Genomic DNA, 26,172 nt, shown 5'->3' with positions numbered 1-26,172 from the left:
ACTGTAGGGACTTCGATTGCATCTGAAGTCTCTTCTATCTCTACCCCATACTGTAGGGACCTCGACTGAACGTGAGAGCAGATCAGCCATACGCGTGTCAAAGATATACCTTGATATTAAAAGCGTTTATTTCAGAAATGAATACAGGATCAAATACTGAATTAAAAAGGATCTTAAATCCATTACAGTTGAGTAGGCGTGTACATCAAGTTAGACCTTTTAGATCTATATAAGTGTCTGAAATTAGTACAAAAAAGACGGTGGTGTGTACGTACAAATTTCTTGGTGTGCCCATTGAACAAAGAATGAAGTGCGTGAGAGGCATTACTCTGAGAATGCACTCACAGGGAGTCTAATACCTTTGAAAGACTTGGCGTGAAAAGGTAAGGCTTTAGTGATCCTATTTTCAACGATGGTGGCTATAACCGCAGAGAACAACAGACCACTGGATCCTCTCGTGGCTCTTTGTTACAACAGAGATCAAGATGCAATGGAGAATAACAGGAACCCATCTATCCAAGGAAGTACAACTTAACCGTGGACTTAAAGCTAAATGTTTCTCATGTCTTTACTTCTGTCTGTCTGTCTGCACACACGGTAAGGACATTGCCAAACGTATGACGATTAATCCAAAGGCAAAGTTGTCAGTAATCATCTATCCATCTTAGCAACAGGATAGAAACTGCTGGCTGCTAGGGTGATATATTTTCGGGAAAAATATCATGTTATACATGATATTGAAAAGCTGGTCCTGTCGTATGTCTATCTGTCTCACTGTAGACAGGTCGAGGAAGTTGACAGACGCACGATAACTAACCCCAATACACAGTTGCCAATAATCATTCATTTCTTTGGCAGGGTAGACATTGATAGCTGTCTGAGGGTCGTAAATTTTTAAGAAAATATCCGGTGCCAAGTAGAATGGTTGTAATGCCAATATGAGAGGCGTGAAAAACAAAGACAGTTGGGTTAAGTAATTATTTTACCACTGAGCAATGCTATTCCGCCGTTCAATGTGTGTTAGCCAGGGAGAGGAGCGATGGTAGTGAGGTAGGGTCTGATGGCCAGAGGGAAAGACATTAGCGGTACCTAGGAAGGGCAGATGATGGCAGAATTGATGATCCATGACGAGGTTATCTGTAAGAGAGAGAGAGAGAGAGAGAGAGAGAGAGAGAGAGAGAGAGAGAGAGAGAGGATATGGTGGGAGGGAGTGGTGGTGGTGAGAAAGCGTGTGATAGCCGGAAAGGGAGTGTACGGTGGTGGTGCTAGCCTGGGGGTGAAGGAGAGTGGCAGGAAGTTATGATGGTGAGGGAGGGCGTCGTAGTCAGTGAGGGAAAGAGTAGTTATGGTGAGGGAGGATGTGGTAACCTGATAAGGAGGGAGGGTGAAGGTGAGGGAGTTTGTGGTGGCCAGGGAGTGAGGGAGTGGTGGTGGCAAGGAGGAGTGTGGTGGTCGGGGAAGGGAGGGAGGGTTGTGGTGGTGAGGGAAGATGCGGTGGCTAGAGGGAGGGACTGGTGATTGTATGGTATGGTGGCCAGGGAGTGAGAAGGTGGTGGCGGTAAGGAAGGATATGGTGGCCAGAGAGGGAGGAAGGGTTGCGGTGGTGAGGGAAGGTGAGGTGGCTTAGGTAGGGAGGGACTGGTGGTGGCCAGCAAGGAGAGGGTGAGGGAGGAGGAAGTGGCAACCCTCCACGGAAGCTTAGACGAGGGTCCGTCTCTACTGGTGGTACCTCCTTAAGAGTATCTAAGTTGTTGTCTTTATCTACCCCTACTTATGAATCACCACAGATGTTGACAGCCCTACTGACGTAAACGCAAACTGCCTCACTGGAGGTCAAGGGTCACATACATGATGTCCCACACAAGCGTATGGGGTCTTCGAGCCAGTGTCTCACACGAGCATATGTGGTCTTAGGATCATCTTGTTCAACACCAGATGAAGGTGTTCACAGGTCTTGTAGTTGGTGGATGTAGTTTGACCTTGACGGCCATATCGACGCTGGCAGTTGACAGGTCAAACGCCCAAACAACCAATTCATGAAATGTTTGTCCATGACTCTGTCCACTCCCACGAGTAAATTCAGACTGAAATAGCATTAGATAGGCTCTTACAATAAGACTGTCAAAGCTGGTAATTATCTATATAACTATACTAAATCACATCTGATCCTTCTCTAAATCAAATATATTCAAGACAATTACATAGCTCTCAGAGCATTTGTTTTGATCCATCTACGCATCCTGCCTCTACCTTGACCTTCGCTTCTCTAAGCTATGTAAGTTCACACCTTCCGGATGGCTCTCATATCACTATATTTGGAATCATTTATGTACCTCGCCTCTGCACTCCCTTCATTCCATGTCTTTTCTCGGGCAGGTTGACCACATGGGAACACGGTATTCATTATTGGCAAGCTAAAGAGAATTGGAAAGTGTTCGGGTTCGTTTCTTAGATTTGTGTTTCAGTACCTTCACCTTAAAGGCTAGAGTTTTATTCGTCATTGTTACTGCTAATAAGCACATATTGCCTGGCTAGTCTGATCTCTTCATTTTCTAAACTTTGAATGAACTCGGTTCGAATCTTGACTCGAACCAAAGCTGGTTCACGTCAGATTATGCAAAGGGTGATTTATTTTTTCATTTATCAACACAGAAATACCAAGTTGATTATCAAGAGACAACTGGATCAAGATTACATATACTGGCTAAGGTTATACCCATATGGTTAAGTCTAGACGAAGATATGCATTCAAACACCGTTTTGGTTAAGTCGAGTCAAAAATATGTATTCGAACACCGTTTCCGAACTCATCCTGAAACTCTCTCGCTTTAAACGAAACAAGAATAAATTTTCCTACACACTACTGACAAGTAATTAACTTTTTTCATTTATGATTTATAATGAAAAAGTGTATTTTCATGTTGTCGTCTGCTAGAGAGTAATAATATTAATCGATTTATTGAGTAACGACAGAGAGATAAAAGTTTCGAAGCTTCATACCTCCGATGTTTATTGGCGGAACTGAGGGACTATCCGGAGAGAGAGAGAGAGAGAGAGAGAGAGAGAGAGAGAGAGAGAGAGAGAGAGAGAGAGAGAGAGAGAGAGAGAGAGAGAGAGAGAGACGCTGCCAGATTGCCAAAAGATGACGTAAGAATCCACTTTTTTTCCTCTCACAAATCCGACTTCATAATTCCAACGATATTGATAGATGGCATGAGAATCGAACTCACCATACTAAAAAGTCACATCGTTTGGTAGCCAATGGAATCTTCTATTCCAATTCAACAAGAAATTCAACACTGTGGGTTGTAGGGAAGTATGCCAACTGCCTCTATTTAATACACCATTATTTCAACTTGAGAAGCAAGAATTTCTGTATTTTGTCCCGTGTGATTAGCAGGTTCAATAGAAGTTGATCACTGAGATCCGATGATGTATTTCAAGAAATTAATCTTCCTCCACATGTATATAGGAAGGTTCCAATGATGTATTTCAAGAAATTAATCTTCCTCCACATGTATATAGGAAGGTTCATCATTGGTGCTCGATCCCATACAACCCAGGAATACGTGTCGAGTATTACAATCGAAATATCTATAAGGGGCAAAAGTTTCCATATATTAATCTCACGTAGTTTAGATCATATATGTATCTTGTTATCATCTGATTGTTCCTTCGTCTGGTGTAGTGAAGGAGGAGCTAACAACGTTTTGACCCCCAATTGGCAGTTTGCTACACCGAAATTGAAATATTTATTGACATATTTACATAAAAAATGTCGGGTTAGTATGCTACTCCTTTCCTTATCTTCATCATTCCCCAAGTGGGTTCTACAACGACAGATTTACATACATCACAGTATTTATGCAAGAAATCTACGTTGTAAAGAAAACAAACAAATAATGGTCCCTCGAACCATGGTTCGAAGCAACGCTCGGTTGTGTCAGATCATGACTTCCTTTCGTTTTCTGCTTCATTTATCAACAGATAAAAACTTCAGTTTAATTATCAAGAGAACTTTAGACCATTTCCTACTCTGGCAGGGAATATGTCGTTATGGTAAACGACGAGAGATGTGGATTCTAAAGTTGTTCATGAACCCATCTCGAACATTGTCTCACTTGAAACGAAACAAAGGTTCATTTTCCAACAAACTGCTGATAACTGTATAACTTTAGTATGATATTTAGTGAAAAGTGTATTCTTATGTTGTATGTCATATTTACATACGGAATATCTGGTACATAATCCTGTTAATTGGAAATGAGAGAAGAATAGACATCAAAGCTGTATCCTCCTGCCATCTGTTGGCAGAAATGAGACACTACTCGAGGTACTTATGAAATGGCCAAAAGATGGCGTAAGGATGGACTTCTTCCTCACAAATCCGGTTTCTTAGTTCCAACAATGGCCAGCAGACGGCACTCAGTGTTTACCCGTACAGGTTGTTATGTCGTTTGGCAGTTTAGGGAATATTCATCTCTAAGTCAATACATTATTCAGCACAGCGGCTGTACGAACGTATATTACCTTCTCTAATTAAGACATTATATCTAAAAGCTTCAGAGTTATCAAATTTTGAACCCGTGTGATTAGAAAGTTCAATAGAAGGTGATTACTGAGAGACCAATGAGGTATCACCGGGCGGGGATATAGACCTACTGTGATTGGCTGAGCTGGTGACCACTTGGGAAAGTTACGAAGCTGCCAAAAGATGGCGTAATGATGCACATTTACTCACACATCCGACTTTTTATAGTTACAACAGATGCCAATGTGTACGTCTATCCCTCGAAGTGGTTACATGGTTTGGCAGTTCAAGGTTATCATCTTCTCTAAGTCAATAAAACCTTCAGCACAGCGGCTGTAGGAATGTACAACATCTGATCAAAACATTATATACAAAAACCTCAAAGTCAGTCATTCTTGATGCCAGTATTACGAAGAAATTTCAACAGAAGACGTGAATTACTGAGAGGCCCATGTGGTGTTGCTGGGCAGGAGATGTAGATCCTATTGTGGGGTCGACTAGAGCTTGTAGATGAACATCATTGCAACACTACCGAACCCGAGGTAAGGTTTACCCAACCCGAGGTCAGTGCTACCGGACGTCACCGTAAGACACGTAAGCGTAAGAAGAAGACTACCGAGAGAATGAATGCAGTACCCGATAGCACGATTATCGAACCCGAGAGCACGATTACCGAGCCCGATAGCACAATTACTGAACCCGATAGCACGATTACCGGACCCGATAGCATGATTACCGAACCCGATAGCATGATTACCGAACCCGATAGCACGATTACCGAACCCGATAGCACGATTACCGAACCCAAGAGCACGATTACCGAACCCGATAGCACAATTACTGAGCCCGATAGCACGATTACCGAACCCGAGAGCACGATTACCGAACCCGATAGCATAATTACCGAACCCGATAGCACGATTACCGAACCCGATAGCACGATTACCGAACCCGACAGCACGATTACCGAGCCCGATAGCACGATGACCGAACCCGATAGCACGATTACTGAGCCCGATAGCACGATTACCGAACCCGAGAGCACGATTACCGAACCCGAGAGCACAATTACTGAGCCCGATAGCACGATTACCGAACCCGAGAGCACGATTACCGAACCCGATAGCATGATTACCGAAGCCGATAGCACGATTACCGAACCCGAGAGCACGATTACCGAACCCGAGAGCACGATTACCGAACCCGAGAGCATGATTACCGAACCCGGTAGCACGATTACCGAACCCGAGAGTACGATTACCGAACCCGAGAGCACGATTAACGAACCCGATACACGATTACCGAACCCGAGAGCACGATTACTGAACCCGATAGCACGATTACCGAACCCGATAGCACGATTACTGAGCCCGATAGCACGATTACCGAACACGAGAGCACGATTACCGAACCCGATAGCACGATTACCGAACCCGAGAGCATGATTACCGAACCCGATAGCACGATTACCGAACCCGAGAGCATGATTACCGAACCCGATAGCACGATTACCGAACCCGAGAGCACGATTACCGAACCCGAGAGCATGATTACCGAACCCGATAGCACGATTACCGAACCCGAGAGCACGATTACCGAACCCGAGAGCATGATTACCGAACCCGATAGCACGATTACTGAACCCGATAGCACGATTACTGAACCCGATAGCACGATTACCGAACCCGAGAGGAAGAGTAAGTGTACGGGAAGACGATGGTTTGTTATGAAAACGAAGAAGATTAAGAGAATTAAGAAAAAGTCTAGTTGTGGAGGGAGACAGAACTCTGGCCGGTACTGAGTGGTGAGTTGATGCTGGTCATAATACATGATCCAGGCGCTGGTCTCATAACATACTTTTCTTGTTCTAGTTCTGAGATCACCATAATATGATACATTTAAACAACATCATTCCAAAACCTTTTCAGAGAGAGAGAGAGAGAGAGAGAGACAGAGAGAGAGAGAGAGAGAGAGACAGAGAGAGAGAGAGAGAGGACATATTTCAATGCTTTATCTATTCATGTATACAAGTCGTTCCTATTATTAGATTGTAAATAGATTAATCGTAGATATTCTTACTGTTATTACAATTTATGGAAGACCAAGGAGTATCTAAGAGATCAAATGATAATAATAATAATAGATTGGACATGTATACATAAATAGAAAAAGCATTGGAATATTCTCTCTCTCTCTCTCTCTCTCTCTCTCTCTCCCTCTCTCTCTCTCTCTCTCTCTCTCTCTCTCTCTCTCCCTCTGAAAAGGTTTTGGAATGATGTTAGTTCCGTGTCAACCAGCTGTGTAACATCACACAGCTGGAAGTCACAGACGTCACACTGCAGTAAGGCACGTTCGTCACACAGCTGGTAGACAACGATTGCCACACAGCTGGTTGACACGGAACTAACGACACAGCTGATCGAGAAGTGCTTTCTGAGAACACACCCCCCCCCACCAAGTTTTTTCAGTACTGAAATCTAACTCAAAGTCGTCCATACATCCTGGACCAACGCTTCTCCACCACCACGCCTCACAACCCTCTCCTCTACACCTTCGACACACGTATCTTCACCTCACCACTACGCAAGCCTCTCCATTACACCCTCGACAGATACACCTTCACTACACCTCCACTACACCTCGCTACACCTCACCCTCGCCGATATCCCAGACGTGTTTCCTCTCGCTCGTGTTCTGAAAGACGTGTTACACAGGGAAATTCTGGATATAAGCATCTATCAGCCAGAGCAACTCCTTGATATATCTATCACTGCACACCGTCTACCGAGCCAGTGTGGGCCACGACAGGTGGTACCGAGATAGTGTGGCCACGGCAGATGGTACCGAGTCAGTGTGGCCACGGTAAGTGCAACCGAGCTAGTGTGGCCACGGTAGGTGGTACTGAGCCATTGTAGCTACGGCAGGTGGTACTGAGTCAGTGTGGCCATGGTAAATGCTACTGAGTCAGTGTGGCCATGGTAAATGCTACCGAGCCAGTGTGGCCACGATAGGCGGTACTGAGCCATTGTGGCCACAGTAGGTGGTACCGAGTCAGTGTGGCCAAAGTAGGTGGTAGCGAGTCAGTGTGGCCACAGCAGATGCTAACTAGCCAGTGTGGCCACGGCAAGTGGTACCGAGTCAGTGTGGCCACGACAGGCTCAACCGAACTAATGTGGCCAGAGGATCATTAAGGTACGACTCCAACAGCCAATAAGGTCCTTAAGCAATTCCATTATACCACATGTGCCCAACCTATTCATAAATAGTTACCATTAAGCTAATTTGCATATCTACCCATTTGACGTGTAGGTTTAAGTCAATTGATTTTACCATGCAAATTGTAGCGCATGCTTCACTCCAGTGTGGTCGTCACCAGTTCTCTGTGTGACGTGCCAGTGGGGCTTGTCACGTCACCCTGATCATTGGTGCATTGCATTTGATCTGTATTGTGAGAGCGGACTTGTAAAAGGTAGAATTTGCAGTCATATGCTTGTGTGTGTGTGTGTGTGTGTGTGTGTGTGTGTGTGTGTGTGTGTGTGTGTGTGTGTGTGTGTGTGAAATGATCAAAGCTTTACTGGATCAACTGACGCACAAGGTGTAAGGTAATGTACACAAAGAAAATACACGTGAGCGAGACAGTGGGTGTTACATACTTGGGTCGAGGTCTAGAAGGACAGGTTTTGCACAAACGCTGCGGTGGCATAGCACTGTCTGTTGATGAGGTGGCATAGCACTGTCTGTTGATGAGGTGGCATAGCACTGTCTGTTGATGAGGTGGCATAGCACTGTCTGTTGATGAGGTGGCATAGCACTGTCTGTTGATGAGGTGGCATAGTACTGTCTGTTGATGAGGTGGCATAGTACTGTCTGTTGATGAGGTGGCATAGCACTGTCTGTTGATGAGGTGGCATAGCACTGTCTGTTGATGAGGTGGCATAGCACTGTCTGTTGATGAGGTGGCATAGTAGGCATAGTACTGTCTGTTGATGAGGTGGCATAGCACTGTCTGTTGATGAGGTGGCATAGCACTGTCTGTTGATGAGGTGGCATAGTACTGTCTGTTGATGAGGTGGCATAGCACTGTCTGTTGATGAGGTGGCATAGCACTGTCTGTTGATGAGGTGGCATAGCACTGTCTGTTGATGAGGTGGCATAGCACTGTCTGTTGATGAGGTGACATAGCACTGTCTGTTGATGAGGTGGCATAGCACTGTCTGTTGATGAGGTCCAACAATGAGTGGAATGGGACTACTACTACTATTACCACTACTACTGCTACTACTACTACCACCACCACTACTACTATTACTACGACTTCTACTACTATTACTACTTCTCCAACTACTACTACTACTACTTCCACTACTACTACTACTACTACTACTACTTCTACTACTACTACTACTACTACTACTACTACTACTACTACTACTACTACTACTACTACTACTACTACTTCAACAACTACTACTACTACTACTACTACTACTGCTACTACTATTACTTCTACAACAACTACTACTACCACTACTACTACTACTATAAGCTGGTCTTCAATGAAGCTCTACAAGGAAGATTGTGAGTAAGAGTTAAGTTAGAATGGCATAAACCTAGCTGTACTTCACTGATTAGAATGATAAGTTAATTTTCCTAGAAACAGAAAGTTGCGATTGAGTGAAGCCTCAGAGTGTTTGGAGGTATCAAGTGGTGTGCTTGTACAGAAAGAGTCCCTGGATGATCCCAAAACAGGATGGATCCCAACCTGGGATGATGAAGATGAACTACGAGGGAGAGTTGAATTACTGGGGCATCAATTCACTTGGGACCAGCTCACGTTCTGACATGTACGTCAACTATTTTTTTTGCGTCATGCAGCCAGCCATCTGTCGCACTATGCGTGCGACACTGTCGTGGGATGTGAAGGTGCGACAGATATTGAACATGTCTTGGCAGCTACAGGCTGACACAAACAGACTGATAGACTGCGATCACTAGAGACTAACAAGTTATTACGTGGCATAATACAACGTTTTATACACATTTGTAGGTAAAACTGCTAAAGTAAGCTTCACTAGAAACTTTGCTGGGATTCGAACCGTAGCTGAGGAAAAAGACTTAACGTTTGATAATCTCTGGCGACCTAAAGTCAAGCGTGTCGTATGCAGAAGCAATAAAAGTGACGAACACAATTTCAGGCTTCATAGACAGGGTAGTCGAATTTTCATAGACAGGATATTCGAACCTTCATAGACAGGGTATTAGGACCTTCATAGACAGGATATTCGAACCTTCATAGACAGGGTATTCGAACCTTCATAGACAGGGTATTCGAACCTTCATAGACAAGGTATTTGAGTCTTCATAGGGTATTTGAACCTTAGCGTTCGAGACTAATCTGTATAATTCCCTGGTGTGTCTGTGCCTTCAATATTATATTCTGTTTTGATCATCCTATTTGAAAGAAGGCATCGGCGAGCTGCCACGGTCATATGTAGACTGAGACACGAATTCTATGAAAGCCGTCGAGACGACTTTAACTTTATTACCTGAGAAAAGAGAAGCTCAAGAGGTGATCTAACACAGGCATTCAGATTTAGCAAAGGCTTTGACAGCCTTTTTAAAGCTGAGTTCAATCGTAGCAATGTATATAGACTCATGGGTAAGCTTTCCACTGCAGGGAATCATATACTAATGAAACTAGGTGAAAGGAAAACAATGAATATGTTTAGAAATAGAATTGGCAAATGCTTCAGATCTACGAATGACGGTTTTTCAACACATTAGTATCTACACAATTTACCCACACTTCTCTATAAGTCAACACTTTGATTACTGCACTAATCTCTGTGTTTCTGACATTCCTTTCCCCACTATTTGAAACAGTCTCGAACGTACCCAGTGGTTCTATGATGTTTCCATTCTAATACATTTTATTTCACTCCTATCTCATGTACATATCCCACTCACACCCACTCCTTCCTTGCATGTACCACTCATATACCACTTTTGTCTCTGTTGCCTGCATGTCAACTTCCTCATCGCACTACTCACTATCTTTCTTATCTATAACATCCCACTCTCCACACTTCTTACCTAATATTCCTTCAGCAATCGTGTTGAACTCCTCTCCTCTTCCCCACGTTCACCTATACAAGAATATCACAATAAGTAATATGAGCATTGATCATTCTGTGCTCACGCACTGAGTGATCATCGACCAGGCAAGATCATGAATGAAATGATAAAGTTATTCAAAAGAGTTTCAATATAGTGGAATCACTGGCCGGAGTATCCAACCCCATTACGACTCCTGAGAAAATTGGTTTGTGATACGGTGTACTACAGACCCTCACAGATCCTCAGCTCTGTTATTCACAGCCTCACTTATCATTTATATGAGCCTTCATGGGCTCCCTAATGGTGCCCTAACCTTAACGGTAAAGCCCTTCCTTTGATGGGTTTCGTATGGCTAGTGCCTACGGTCGGATTATATGCTTATCTCTCGCTGACTGAGCTTATTGAGGTAGCTCGGTCCAAGGCTCCTGAGAGCTGATATCTTTCTTTTTGTTTCCTTCTGGAAGATGAGAGAAGATGCTCTCTCTCTCTCTCTCTCTCTCTCTCTCTCTCTCTCTCTCTCTCTCTCTATATATATATATATATATATATATATATATATATATATATATATATATACATAAACATTCTTTCATGGCATTCGACAGCCTTGGAGCATGTGACAGGGTATAGTATGAATCTTTGCTTTCTAACCTCCTTCTCCCTCTGTCTTTCTATTCCTCTCTCTCCTCCCTACATCGCCTTCTATGCCCAGTCCATTGCAATAGATGATGATGGGGTGACTACCCTCCCTTGCCCTATCTCGTCGTGTTCCTCAGTGTTCTAACCCACCACCCACCATCTCTCATCTCTCCATTAATGACCTCACATTAATATCTATCCCTCCTCACTCTTGAGTTGAACAGTCCACTTTAGCTCACATTCCCACGCCTCCTCACTCTAATTCTCCTCCTCTTTATCGTACTGAACATAATTCCTCGCCATCAGTTTAGACCCGAGCAGCATCTCGGAATGGGGAAGCTGTTGTTACCTGGTTGGATTCAATGGTGATCAGAGGAGATGCTTCTCTGTACCTCCTTCTGACAAGCCTCCTCTTCTGTTCAATCTCAAAAGCCAATTCAACCTTGTAATAACATGAGCATGCTGAGTGTAACTATATCCTTGAAGAATGTGTGGAAGTCGAGAACATTATCTCGGAATGCGAAAATGGGTATGTTTGAAGGAATAGTAGGTTCCAACAATGTTGTATGGTTGCGAGGCGTGGGCTATGGATAGAGTTGTGCGCAGGAGGATGGATGTGCTGGAAATGAGATGTTTGAGGACAATGTGTGGTGTGAGGTGGTTTGATCGAGTAAGTAACGTAAGGGTAAGAGAGATGTGTGGAAATAAAAAGAGCGTGGTTGAGAGAGCAGAAGAGGGTGTTTTGAAATGGTTCGGGCACATGGAGAGAATGAGTGAGGAAAGATTGACCAAGAGGATATATGTGTCGGAGGTGGAGGGAACGAGGAGAAGAGGGAGACCAAATTGGAGGTGGAAAGATGGAGTGAAAAAGATTTTGTGTGATCGGGGCCTGAACATGCAGGAGGGTGAAAGGAGGGCAAGGAATAGAGTGAATTGGAGCGATGTGGTATACCGGGGTTGACGTGCTGTCAGTGGATTGAATCAAGGCATGTGAAGCGTCTGGGGTAAACCATGGAAAGCTGTGTAGGTATGTATATTTGCGTGTGTGGACGTATGTATATACATGTGTATGGGGGTGGGTTGGGCCATTTCTTTCGTCTGTTTCCTTGCGCTATCTCGCAAACGCGGGAGACAGAAAAAAAAAAAAAAAAATGTTATCCCTGGGGATAGGGGAGAAAGAATACTTCCCACGTATTCCCTGCATGTAGTAGAAGGCGACTAAAAGGTGAGGGAGCGGGGGGCTGGAAATCCTCCCCAAGTGAGAATTTTCCCTCAAAGGCTCAGTCCTCTGTTCTTAACGCTACCTCGCAATCGCGGAAAATAGCGAATATATATATAAAGAAAAGAAGAATATACATATGTAAATAAATGGGCGACGGAAAATAAGTCACGAACGAATCGAAAAAGACTCGCACGGAACTTTATTTGACTGTTTGCATCCCACTCGACTTTTTGCCCGCCAAACCTCACTTCCACTCTGAACGTGAGTCATGACCTGGTCTCTTTACCTCATTGTTCCCCCCTCGCCACACGTTTTGCTCTCATAATCGTCTTACCTTAAGCCCTAAATCCACCACGAAAAGCCACGAGACAAACGACCCTAAGGGAGTATTGCGTACTGTACCTTCATATTCACACACACACACACACACCTCTTGCCTTAGTTACTGTCTTGAGGTCCTCGTGGGATTTCAACAGTGTATAGGGTTTGGGATCTTTGCAGAAGAGGCACATGCATAGTGTGTGTGTGTGTGTGTGTGTGTGTGTGTAGTCCTATCATCATCCTTAACTCCTGAGGATTATTTTCTGATGCTGTTTGTTATATAAATTGTCCTCGATGGGCCTCATTGGCCCGGGCCTATAACCCAAAACAACCCACCCAACCACAGTTCTCAGGGGGCACGACCTCTCCTCCTCCCCCTCACAACACAGGGCCAATGAGCCTTTGGTCATAACTGTCGCGTTCCCTTCCATAGCTCCCTCTCGCGATGTCTTCACACTCTGTCTCATTCTTGTTAATAGTCGTTAGTAAGACTTTATCCTATCCTTTTAGGCCCTCCTTACAGTCCCCTAATCTTTCGTTTCTATCCATTTTCCTTCCAATTTTTGTCAGTTTTCTTCGTTGTCTGTTGTCTACTGAATGCCCTGAACAAAGCCATCTCAATAATGGTGAGGATGAACAGCTGGATTGACTGTGGACCGACGACCATGACCAAGATCTGAGCCCCGGGCCGGCCTGTGAATGCTTCTCTCCTTCCTCTCGTATTCATTCAGTTCCATCCTATCTTTCGTTTTCCAACCAATTATTCAACTTTACTCACCCAAGTCCTCTTTCCTCCCAGTCCTTCATCAATCACTCATTAATCCCTTTCATTTTTGAGTAATTAAAACATAATTAAGACAGTAAACAAGATGCCACAGATGGCGTTCAATTACGAGGAAGATATGAAGAACGAATCTTGTATCTTAAATTGCTGATCATGTGCTACGGTGGTGAGGTTCTGCTTCGAAACGTGGTGTTGTCAAACGAAACGTAAACTGAGAATGAAACTGAGTTTCACAATGAAAATGAAGCTGTGAGAGGCTGACCTTTAAGCTGTTATGATGCTGGAGTGTCAAGCTGAAACTTGAAACCCGGAAAATGAGACTGTGACTAGAAACATGAGAGTGCTCGAGTGAAACGAGCGGAGGGTTAAAGATAAGATGAAACTGAGTTCGAGGTTGAAACTGAGCTAAAGCTGTGGATTAAACAAGTCAGGATAAGGGACTAAAGCTATATATCACTCTCAAGCTGAAAGATCAGCTTTGAGGTAAGATTAGACCAGGTGAAACTACCTCAAATGATGTCATTCTACCAACACCACCTGATTCTACCAACACCACCTGATTCTACCAACACCACCTGATTCTACCAACACCACCTGGTTCTACCAATACCATCTAATTCTACAGACACTACCTGATTCTACCAACACCACCAGGTTCTACCAACACCACCTGGTTCTACCAATACCATCTAATTCTGCCAACACCCTCTGCTTCCACCAGAACCGTCTTATGCTACCAGCACCCCCTACGTATATTCTAACGAAAACCCTTGTACTCGCTGCCCCCACCATTCAATCCTGCTACCTCCCCATTCACTGACCACCACAGTATCTCACTCAGCCCACACCTTACCACCCCCCAAGCATACGCTTCATCCCAGATAAGAAGGGAGAATACAACCCCTCCCTCCCCCCTCCCCCCTCCTCCCCCAACAACAACAACAACATACAGTCATCAGATAATGACCCTCGCACTAATTATCACCCCCCTCCCTCCCTCCCTCCCTCGCCAGTAATTACCTCTCCGTCGCAGCTCATCATCATCGTCCTACGGTGGGTGAGGGGGGGTGGGGGGGCCCCTGCTTCCTTGGCACGATCCAGGGCCCCCTGTTTACGCCAGCCAATCCTCCTCCAACACACCGTAGGACGAGCGGCAGTGGTCACCCGCCAGGACGATTTTTGACGGTAACGACAACCCTAGACTGTCTATTGGTCTATATCTGTCTATCTGTCTATCTCTCTCTTTCTATCTTACTCTCATCACTAGTTTATCTACATCTACCAGTTTATATATATATATATATATATATATATATATATATATATATATATATATATATATATATATATATATATATATATATATATATATATATATATATATATATATATTTTTTTTTTTTTTTATACCTCGTCGCTGTCTCCCGTGGTTGCGAGGTAGCGCAAGGAAACAGACGAAAGAAATGGCCCAACCCCCCCCATACACATGTATATACACAGGTCCACACACGCAAATATACATACCTACACAGCTTTCCATGGTTTACCCCGGACGCTTCACATGCCTTGATTCAATCCACTGACAGCACGTCAACCCCTGTATACCACATCGCTCCAATTCACTCTATTCCTTGCCCTCCTTTCACCCTCCTGCATGTTCAGGCCCCGATCACACAAAATCCTTTTCACTCCATCTTTCCACCTCCAATTTGGTCTCCCTCTTCTCCTCGTTCCCTCCACCTCCGACACATATATCCTCTTGGTCAATCTTTCCTCACTCATTCTCTCCATGTGCCCGAACCATTTCAAAACACCCTCTTCTGCTCTCTCAACCACGCTCTTTTTATTTCCACACATCTCTCTTACCCTTACGTTACTTACTCGATCAAACCACCTCACACCACACATTGTCCTCAAACATCTCATTTCCAGCACATCCATCCTCCTGCGCACAACTCTATCCATAGCCCACGCCTCGCAACCATACAACATTGTTGGAACCACTATTCCTTCAAACATACCCATTTTTGCTTTCCGAGATAATGTTCTCGACTTCCACACATTTTTCAAGGCTCCCAAAATTTTCGCCCCCTCCCCCACCCTATGATCCACTTCCGCTTCCATGGTTCCATCCGCTGACAGATCCACTCCCAGATATCTAAAACACTTCACTTCCTCCAGTTTTTCTCCATTCAAACTCACCTCCCAATTGACTTGACCCTCAACCCTACTGTACCTAATAACCTTGCTCTTATTCACATTTACTCTTAACTTTCTTCTTCCACACACTTTACCAAACTCCGTCACCAGCTTCTGCAGTTTCTCACATGAATCCGCTACCAGCGCTGTATCATCAGCGAACAACAACTGACTCACTTCCCAAGCTCTCTCATCCCCAACAGACTTCATACTTGCCCCTCTTTCCAAGACTCTTGCATTTGCCTCCCTAACAACCCCATCCATAAACAAATTAAACAACCATGGAGACATCACACACCCCTGCCGCAAACCTACATTCACTGAGAACCAATCACTTTCCTCTCTTCCTACACGTACACATGCCTTACATCCTCGATAAAAACTTTTCACTGCTTCTAACAACTTGCCTCCCACACCATATATCCTTAATACCTTCCACAGAGCATCTCTATCAACTCTATCATATGCCTTCTCCAGATCCATAAATGCTACATACAAATCCATTTGCTTTTCTAAGTATTTCTCACATACATTCTTCAAAGCAAACACCTGATCCACACATCCTCTACCACTTCTGAAACCACACTGCTCTTCCCCAATCTGATGCTCTGTACATGCCTTCACCCTCTCAATCAATACCCTCCCATATAATTTACCAGGAATACTCAACAAACTTATACCTCTGTAATTTGAGCACTCACTCTTATCCCCTTTGCCTTTGTACAATGGCACTATGCACGCATTCCGCCAATCCTCAGGCACCTCACCATGAGTCATACATACATTAAATAACCTTACCAACCAGTCAACAATACAGTCACCCCCTTTTTTAATAAATTCCACTGCAATACCATCCAAACCTGCTGCCTTGCCGGCTTTCATCTTCCGCAAAGCTTTTACTACCTCTTCTCTGTTTACCAAATCATTTTCCCTAACCCTCTCACTTTCCACACCACCTCGACCCAAACACCCTATATCTGCCACTCTGTCATCAGACACATTCAACAAACCTTCAAAATACTCATTCCATCTCCTTCTCACATCACCACTACTTGTTATCACCTCCCCATTTACGCCCTTCACTGAAGTTCCCATTTGCTCCCTTGTCTTACGCACCCTATTTACCTCCTTCCAGAACATCTTTTTATTCTCCCTAAAATTTACTGATAGTCTCTCACCCCAACTCTCATTTGCCCTTTTTTTCACCTCTTGCACCTTTCTCTTGACCTCCTGTCTCTTTCTTTTATACTTCACCCACTCAATTGCATTTTTTCCCTGCAAAAATCGTCCAAATGCCTCTCTCTTCTCTTTCACTAATACTCTTACTTCTTCATCCCACCACTCACTACCCTTTCTAAACAGCCCACCTCCCACTCTTCTCATGCCACAAGCATCTTTTGCGCAATCCATCACTGATTCCCTAAATACATCCCATTCCTCCCCCACTCCCCTTACTTCCATTGTTCTCACCTTTTTCCATTCTGTACACAGTCTCTCCTGATACTTCCTCACACAGGTCTCCTTCCCAAGCTCACTTACTCTCACCACCTTCTTCACCCCAACATTCACTCTTCTTTTCTGAAAACCCATACTAATCTTCACCTTAGCCTCCACAAGATAATGATCAGACACCCCTCCAGTTGCACCTCTCAGCACATTGACATCCAAAAGTCTCTCTTTCGCACGCCTGTCAATTAACACGTAATCCAATAACGCTCTCTGGCCATCTCTCCTACTTACATAAGTATACTTATGTATATCTCGCTTTTTAAACCAGGTATTCCCAATCATCAGTCCTTTTTCAGCACATAAATCTACAAGCTCCTCACCATTTCCATTTATATATATATATATATATATATATATATATATATATATATATATATATATATATATATATATATATATATATATATATATATATATATATATATATATATACGAATAAAGTGCATATGAACGCGCACCTTCATAGAACATACAAACCTCCAACAGGTGCGCGTTCATATGCACTTTATTCGTATTCATATACCTCCGCGTTGTACAGTTAGGTTCGGTAAAACGCTATCAGTTGGCTATGTGCGTCTGTTGGGAAATAACCAGTATAGACCCCGTTGCTCACCATTGTGAGACGAAGGGTATTCGAGTACTTAGTATTTCGAATAGTTGTTTCCTATTATACAGTCCCATAGCCTAGCGGTTAGCATGCCTGCCTCTTGCACAAGGGGTCCCAGGTTCGATCCTGGCTGTTGGAGGTTTGTATGATATATATATATATATATATATATATATATGCATAAAGAGAGAGAGAGAGAGAGAGTATGATTTCTGATGATTCATGAGACACACAAGTATGATGATGATCATCCTCCGCCGATATGGCTATGAAAATCATCCCTCGAGAGTGTTCTTATCTTCCTTATTAATTTCGATGTGATTTTAATGATTACTTATTACGCTACCTTGGGACACCAGGGGACCCGGACCACTACCTTGGGACACCAGGAGACCCGGACCACTACCTTGGGACACCAGGAGACCCGGACCACTACCTTGGGACACCAGGGGACCCGGACCACTACCTTGGGACACCAGGGGACCCGGACCACTACCTTGGGACACCGGGGGACCCGGACCACTACCTTGGGACACCAGGAGACCCGGACCACTACCTTGGGACACCAGGGGACCCGGACCACTACCTTGGGATACCAGGGGACCCGGACCACTACCTTGGGACACCAGGAGACCCGGACCACTACCTTGGGACACCAGGAGACCCGGACCACCACCTTGGGACACCAGGAGACCCGGACCACTACCTTGGGACACCAAGGGACCCGGAACATTACCTTGGGACACCAGGGGACCCGGACCACTACCTTGGGACACCAAGGGACCCAGACCACTACCTTGGGACACCAGGGGACCCGGACCACTACCTTGGGACACCAAGGGACCCGGACCACTACCTTGGGACACCAGGGGACCCGGACCACTACCTTGGGACACCAGGGGACCCGGACCACTACCTTGGGACACCAGGGGACCCAGACCACTACCTTGGGACACCAGGGGACCCGGACCACTACCTTGGGACACCAGGGGACCCAGACCACTACCTTGGGACACCAAGGGACCCGGACCACTACCTTGGGACACCGGGGGACCCGGACCACTACCTTGGGACACCAGGGGACCCGGACCACTACCTTGGGACAACAGGAGACCCGGACCACTACCTTGGGACACCAAGGGACCCGGACCACTACCTTGGGACACCAGGGGACCCGGACCACTACCTTGGGACACCAGGAGACCCGGACCACTACCTTGGGACACCAAGGGACCCGAACCACTACCCTGGGACACCAAGGGACCCGGACCACTACCATGGGCCGTCAGGTGACCCAGGCCATTACTGTAGGCCTCCAGGTGACCCGGGCCACTTCTGGCTCCTTCACAGGATGGGAGGAACAGCTGCGTGATTACAGAGTCGACCCAGAGGGTAATACCATCATTTTGGAAGGATTAAGTCAACTGTATCACGGTAATTGCTTGAAAGCAATTAACGTACTCTCCCTTCCTCTCCCCCCCCCCCCCTCTCTCTCTCTCTCTCTCTCTCTCTCTCTCTCTCTCTCTCTCTCTCTCTCTTCCTCTCTCTCTCTCTCTCTCTCTCTCTCCTCTCTCTCCTCTCTCTCTCTCTCTCTTTCCCTTTCCCTCTCTCCCTCTCTTTCTTCTTCTCTCCCTCTCTTCCTCTCTCCCCCTCTCTCTCTCTCTCTCTTTCCCTCTCCCTCTATCCCTCTCTTTCTTCTTCTCTCCCTCTCTTCCTCTCTCTCCCTCCGTTGCTTCTACGACGACAAATGTAAGTTTGACAATCAGCATAGATTTCCTCAACCAAGCGGAACAGAGAGACACAAAAACAGATGAGAAAAAGAGAGAAAAGAAGAAAAAAATAACATAAATGGGAATAGATGGGAGGAGACAGGCAAGCAAATGCGATTGAAGTGCGACACAGAGATGGTACCTGGACGAAACAGAACCATGAACGAATCAGGGGAACAGAGGAAGACATGAAAAATAGCTGTAAAAGGACGCAAAAATAATGAAAAATGAAATAAAGGAAGAGACACAATAACTCAAGCTAATGTCTAATTGAAGCAAGTTATGGGTCACCAGAGCACAGTACCAAATTAAGACCATCTGTTACAGGGACAAATTCTGGGGAGGGTAAGATACCTCGAGTGAGAGAAGAAATTAAGCCAAGAGGATGCACAAGGAATGTAAGAATTGGCTTATAAGTAAAGAAACATAACACGTAGAAACAATGAGAAAGTCACAAAAGAGTCTATTCCTAATGGTGCAGAGACTGATAGAATATATCAAAGAAGTCAGTGTCATCTTAAAATACGAATAGAATTCTCATAAATGTAGGGGAACCATGAATGAACGACGGATCTCATAAAGGAATGGACATAGGGCATTAATAGATCGTTCGTGCTGATAGAAAATACATCAAAACAAGGAGAGAAAAACGATATATGTACGTAAGAAACTTAAATTTAAACGAGTGAAGAACTTTGGCTTAAAGCACAGTCGGTATTGTGGGCTACAACCATCTGAAATTTGAGCTAAAAGAATTTAAGGGGACAGCAGCAAAATTTTCGGTGCATTATTACATGACAGCTAGAGACTGAGTGTGAACAAATGGGGCCTTTGTTGTCTTTTCCTAGCGCTACCTCGCACACATGAGGGGGGAGGGGGATGTTATTTCATGTGTGGCGAGGTGGCGATGGGAATGAATAAAGGCAGATAGTATGAGTTATGTACATGTGTATATATGTATATGTCTGTGTGTGTATATATATATGAACATTGAGATGTATAGGTATGTATATTTGCGTGCGTGGACGTGTATGTATATACATGTGTATGTGGGTGGGATGGGCCATTCTTTCGTCTGTTTCCTTGCGCTACCTCGCTAACGCGGGAGACAGCGACAAAAAAAAAGCAACAAAATTAGAAGGGGTACTGGATCGCTTAAAAGAAGAATCGGAACTAGTATCATCAAGGTCTGGAGATGTTCATCATCTCTTAATGAAATGGAATGAGCACAGACCAGATTAAGACAATAAAATTAGATATACGATTATAAATAAAGAATATACAGAAGAGACGGGAAATGTGTGTGACGCTTGACTCGCTGGGAGTAAACAATATACCTACAAGAGGAAATAACACGATAGACCAAGTATTTACAGTGACGCTGTTCACTCAAACCTTGAAATATGTATATGAGTAATAACGCTATTCACTGGTACCGAAGTATGTGTGACTCGTCTTGACGGATCGTGGAATTACGGAAGTGATCTCAATCTACTCCAGGGATACAGAAGAATAACGTGTTGATGGCGAAAGATGACGAACACTTACTGAATATTTTGAACTTCCCTTTTGACAAGGAATGAAAATATAGACGAACGAAATGACATCAAACCTAAGCTGTAATGATGTTATCAAATAAGATCAAGTACTAAGACAACATACGATGATGCTATGAAATATATAAGATCAAGTACTAAAAGCATACACAATGATGCTATGAAATAAGATTAAACACTAAAAGCATATACGATGATGCCATGAAATAAGATTAAGTACTAAAAGGATATACGATGATCCTATCTAATAAGATTAAACACTAAAAGCATATACGCAATAGAATAGGATTCTGTACCAGTCAGTTCCATCTGAAGGTGAGGCCACTAAGGATTATGTCATCTTGGGACGACCGGAAAGACTTGGGAAGCAACACCCGAGCCAACCTGTGTGTGTGTGTGGGATGCTGTGAACATGTCTCGCCCTGGACACCCTGACCGTGCTGCGTAAGGCCACATCTTGTCGTCATCAGCGGCAGCAGTACTGTCTCTCTCTCTCTCTCTCTCTCTCTCTCTCTCTCTCTCTCTCTCTCTCTCTCTCTCTCTCTCTCTCTCTCCAAAATATTCGATTTCCTGCGGGCTGTAACAATGTCTCGGCATCCATTCTCGGAGAATTACATTTTCTATATGCAGTATCTCAGTGTAGGCACGATCCCCTCCCCTCCAGCGGGCTGTGGGAGGGAGGGAGGCATAATGTGACCGTTGGTGCAGTCTGCGTTATGACTCTGTTTGTCCCAGGAGGCTCTAGCACGGGATATTGGACTTTGCTGTAGTTTATAGGTCTTCCCATTTTATTTGGAGGGTGGGCTAGGGACCCGGGCGGAGAGACAGGAAGAAAACGGAGTCGACTCTGAAAGCCAGAAGAGCGACCTCCCAAAGTTCAACACGAAAAAGCTTTTGTGAAATAATTATGTAAATACGTCTGTAAACTAATCTGTAAATATGTGAATATATTAATGATTACTTACTATCCCTGAAGAAGTGTTTGTTACATAATTGATAGCAATTACAGTCCGCTTTTTTCCATGATTTCTACAAGTGATAGAAATATAGATGTGGTTGATTATTAAGGTAGACTTAGATATTTCATCATCTTTGTGGTAAAGAAAATGAGAACATAGGAATGGGTTACATGAACGTGTTTTTTAATGTTCTTTCATGGGTTTACGTCCATCTAGTGTGACTTTACGACAAGCCACACTATGATCCGTGTGTACTGACGGGGGTTTGGCCTTGCTGTGTGGTGAGGACACACGACAATCAGTGTTACCAGAAGCGTCACACACCATGCAGGTGAGCCTCCCTTTCCACCACATCTATACTGGCCACACTGCGTAGGGTCTGCCATCCACAGGTTTCTGGCAACGCTGCGAGACTACGATCGCTCAAAAACAGTGTAATAAAACAAGACTAACAACACAATAGCCCATAACAATAACACTAAAAACGTCAACAAATGCCACATCTTAATTGACCCTAAAGATCTTTGACCTCTGACCTGTGTATGACCTTTGACCTACACTCGTCAAGACTCACCAGTATGGTTCTGGTGTGTGGTGCCTCATTTATGTGTTGATGATATCACAGGCTAACTTAATCACCATCACCATCACCAACACCATCTATCTTCCTCTCCAACATCATGATCACCACCACCGTACCATCACCACCACCACACTATCACCACCACACTATCACCACCATCACCAACATCACCATTGTCATCAATCTTTCTCTTCAACACTATCAAACTCATCATTATCTTCCTCTCCAACACTACGATCACCACCACCCTACCATCACCACCACCACCATCACCACCATCACCACCATCACCACCATCGTACCATCACCACCACTCACACCACCACTCACACCACCACCACCATCGTACCATCACCACCACCACCATCACTACCATCGTACCATCACCACCACACCATCACCACCACTCACACCACCACCACCATCGTACCATCACCACCACCACCATCACCACCATTAACAACACCACCATTGTCATCAATCTTCTTCTCCAACACCATCATCCTCAACTATCTTCCTCTCCAACACCATCATCCTCAACTATCTTCCTCTCCAACACCATCATCCTCAACTATCTTCCTCTCCAACACCATCATCCTCAACTATCTTCCTCTCCAACACCACCACCACCACCACCACCACCACCACCACCCTCCCCCACCACCACAATCCTCACCACCAATCCCTCAGTTGTCCTCCACATCTCAGCAGGAGACAACCCCCTCATTGGCCCCTCCACGAAGGTAATTAGGTAATTGAAGTGAATTTTTTGCCTCCTCTAATTACCTGTTCACCTGGGCTAATTGCTGGTCGATCTTGGGCCTCAGTTCACGACGCGAGAAATATAGTTCTCTTTCTCTTGCTCTCTGTTTATTTTCTCTCTGTAGAGATATTTCCGCCCGGTGCTGGGCGATAATCGCCCGTCTATCCCATCGCCAGCGACAATTAGGGTGGGGGTGGAGGAGGGGGGGGGAGGTGACAATTTTCAGGCGATAATTACCCCGGGCGATAATTTCCTAATTCCTCAAGGGGATAAGCCAGTGGTTGGGGGGGGGGGGAGAAATTATGTAGGGGGTGGGGGGGGGAGGGGGAAGAAGCAGGGGGGAAAAGGGTGATAATCCGTCGGTGTTTCCAGAGATGACTTCTTGAATGAGAGAGAGAGAGAGAGAGAGAGAGAGAGAGAGAGAGAGAGAGAGAGAGAGAGAGAGAGAGAGAGAGAGAGAGAGAGAGAGAGAGAGAGAACGTAAGGTCCCACACTGGCCTATGGTCAACTTATCTGCCAATCCTGTGTATTCTAGGACGAATCGGATATCTATTCTGAATAGATAAGGTTCATGTTAGAAGCGCAAGAGAGTTCTATTCCCTCTCTCTCTCTCTCTCTCTCTCTCTCTCTCTCTCTCTCTCTCTCTCTCTCTCTCTCTCTCTCTCTCTCTCTCTGGCAAGTACACAGCGTCGTCAGGATACAGAATGGAGCCAAAGACACAATCCACTGGTGAAGTCGAACAAGACATCGTATCTACTGGAGAAGGTAAAGAGGAATATATTCATTGGCTAATACTATGATTCACCGTACTGTTCATTATCATACTATGGTAATGATCATATTGGAGAGGCTAGGGCTGAAAACCTATCATAAAAGAATGATTAGCCTCATCTAGGTAGAGTTAATTTAGTGAGTAAATATCTGTTTTTAACGACGTTTCTGAAAGTACAAAAACATTTGATCATTCTGTCAGTTGAGAACGTCCAACTTCATCTCGTTCTGTTGTGAGTTTAAATCTAAGATATTTTTGTTGAATGAATTTGTTGATAGTCTTAGAAATCCCGTGTTCGATCCCATCCTACAGGCTTAAATCACGTGTTCGATCCCATCCTACAGGCTTAAATCACGTGTTCGATCCCATCCTACAGGCTTAAATCACGTGTTCGATCCCATCCTACAGGCTTAAATCACGTGTTCGATCCCATCCTACAGGCTTAGATCACATGTTCGATCCCATCCTACAGGCTTAAATCACGTGTTCGATCCCATCCTACAGCTTAAATCACTGCAGGACTGAACATCACTCAATGAACCTCTCCTCTCTTCCTTTCCCTTCTTCTCTGTTCTGACCTCCTTCGACTTGGGTACAATGGTTTGGGATATCCCATCCATCTGGACGTGGGTCAGTGTACACACCTTTGGATTACTCGACTTCATTTTCCTTTATGACTTTCCTATGAAAGTTTCCCCTCTGGCTTATTAGTCCTGCAAGGTATTTTTTACTACCAGTTTTCCATCCGGCGTGTTGACGGAGGGAGTGGAGGGTCGGGGAGAGAGCCTTAACCTTACCATCCGTTTTCTTCAACTGCTGTTTAGATTTGATGCACACTATAGCTCCGCTCCCGGTCCGCTCCCGGTCCGCTCACGGTTCGTTCACGGTCCGCTCCCGGTTCGTTCACGGTCCGCTCCCGGTCCGCTCACGGTCCGCTCCCGGTCCGCTCACGGTTCGTTCACGGTCTGCTTCCGGTCCGCTCACGCGCTCTCGCTCCGGTCAAATATTATTACATGTAGTTCAATGGCGTCATGCATACGATGGCTCACGGTCCGCTCTCGCCTTGACCATGCGCAAGCAACGGTCATCCAAAAGATATTTTGAGCGGAGCGGGAGCGTACCATGACCGGAGCGGGAGCGTACCGTGACCGGAGCGGGAGTGTACCGTGACCGGAGCGGGAGTGTACCGTGACCGGAGCGGGAGCGTACTGTGACCGGAGTGGGAGCGTACTGTGAGCGGAGCGAGAGCGTACTGTGACCGGAGCGGGAGCGTACTGTGAGCGGAGCGAGAGCGTACCGTGAGCAGAGCGGGAGCGTACTGTGACCGGAGCTATAGTGTGTATCAGGCCTTAAGGAAAATGCATTATCTTTTTAAGTAGTGTTAATAAGTCCAGACCACCTCACTCGGACCATGGGGGGTCTGTGTGTGGTCTGTGTATCTCTACGTGTAACTCCCTAAACTGTTGCCGGAGGCGGGGGCGGGTCGAGTATTCTGACCCATGTACCGACCTATCACGGGCCACGGCACCAGCTGACCCCAGCTTCTGAGCTGACCCATGGGTCAATATCCAACATGGATAAACCTCCCAGCGTGGCGCTCTTAATGTAAGACTCCACGAAGACGAAGACTGACGAAACGGTGGGTCTCCTTGGGGAGAGAGAGAGAGAGAGAGAGAGAGAGAGAGAGAGAGAGAGAGAGAGAGAGAGAGAGAGAGAGAGAGAGGTGGAGGTGAGGGAGATTATGTACCGTTCATCAACATAATGACCCAGGACCCAGAGGTAAGGTAATTAACCCACACGAGATAACTAATGTGAGGATGACTCTATGACGAATTTACGGC

This window comes from Panulirus ornatus, chromosome 46, assembly GCF_036320965.1.
Source record: "Panulirus ornatus isolate Po-2019 chromosome 46, ASM3632096v1, whole genome shotgun sequence".
Classification (NCBI taxonomy): Eukaryota; Metazoa; Arthropoda; class Malacostraca; order Decapoda; family Palinuridae; genus Panulirus; species Panulirus ornatus.
The sequence above is the reverse complement of the archived record's forward strand: the minus strand, read 5'-3'. Positions refer to the sequence as shown.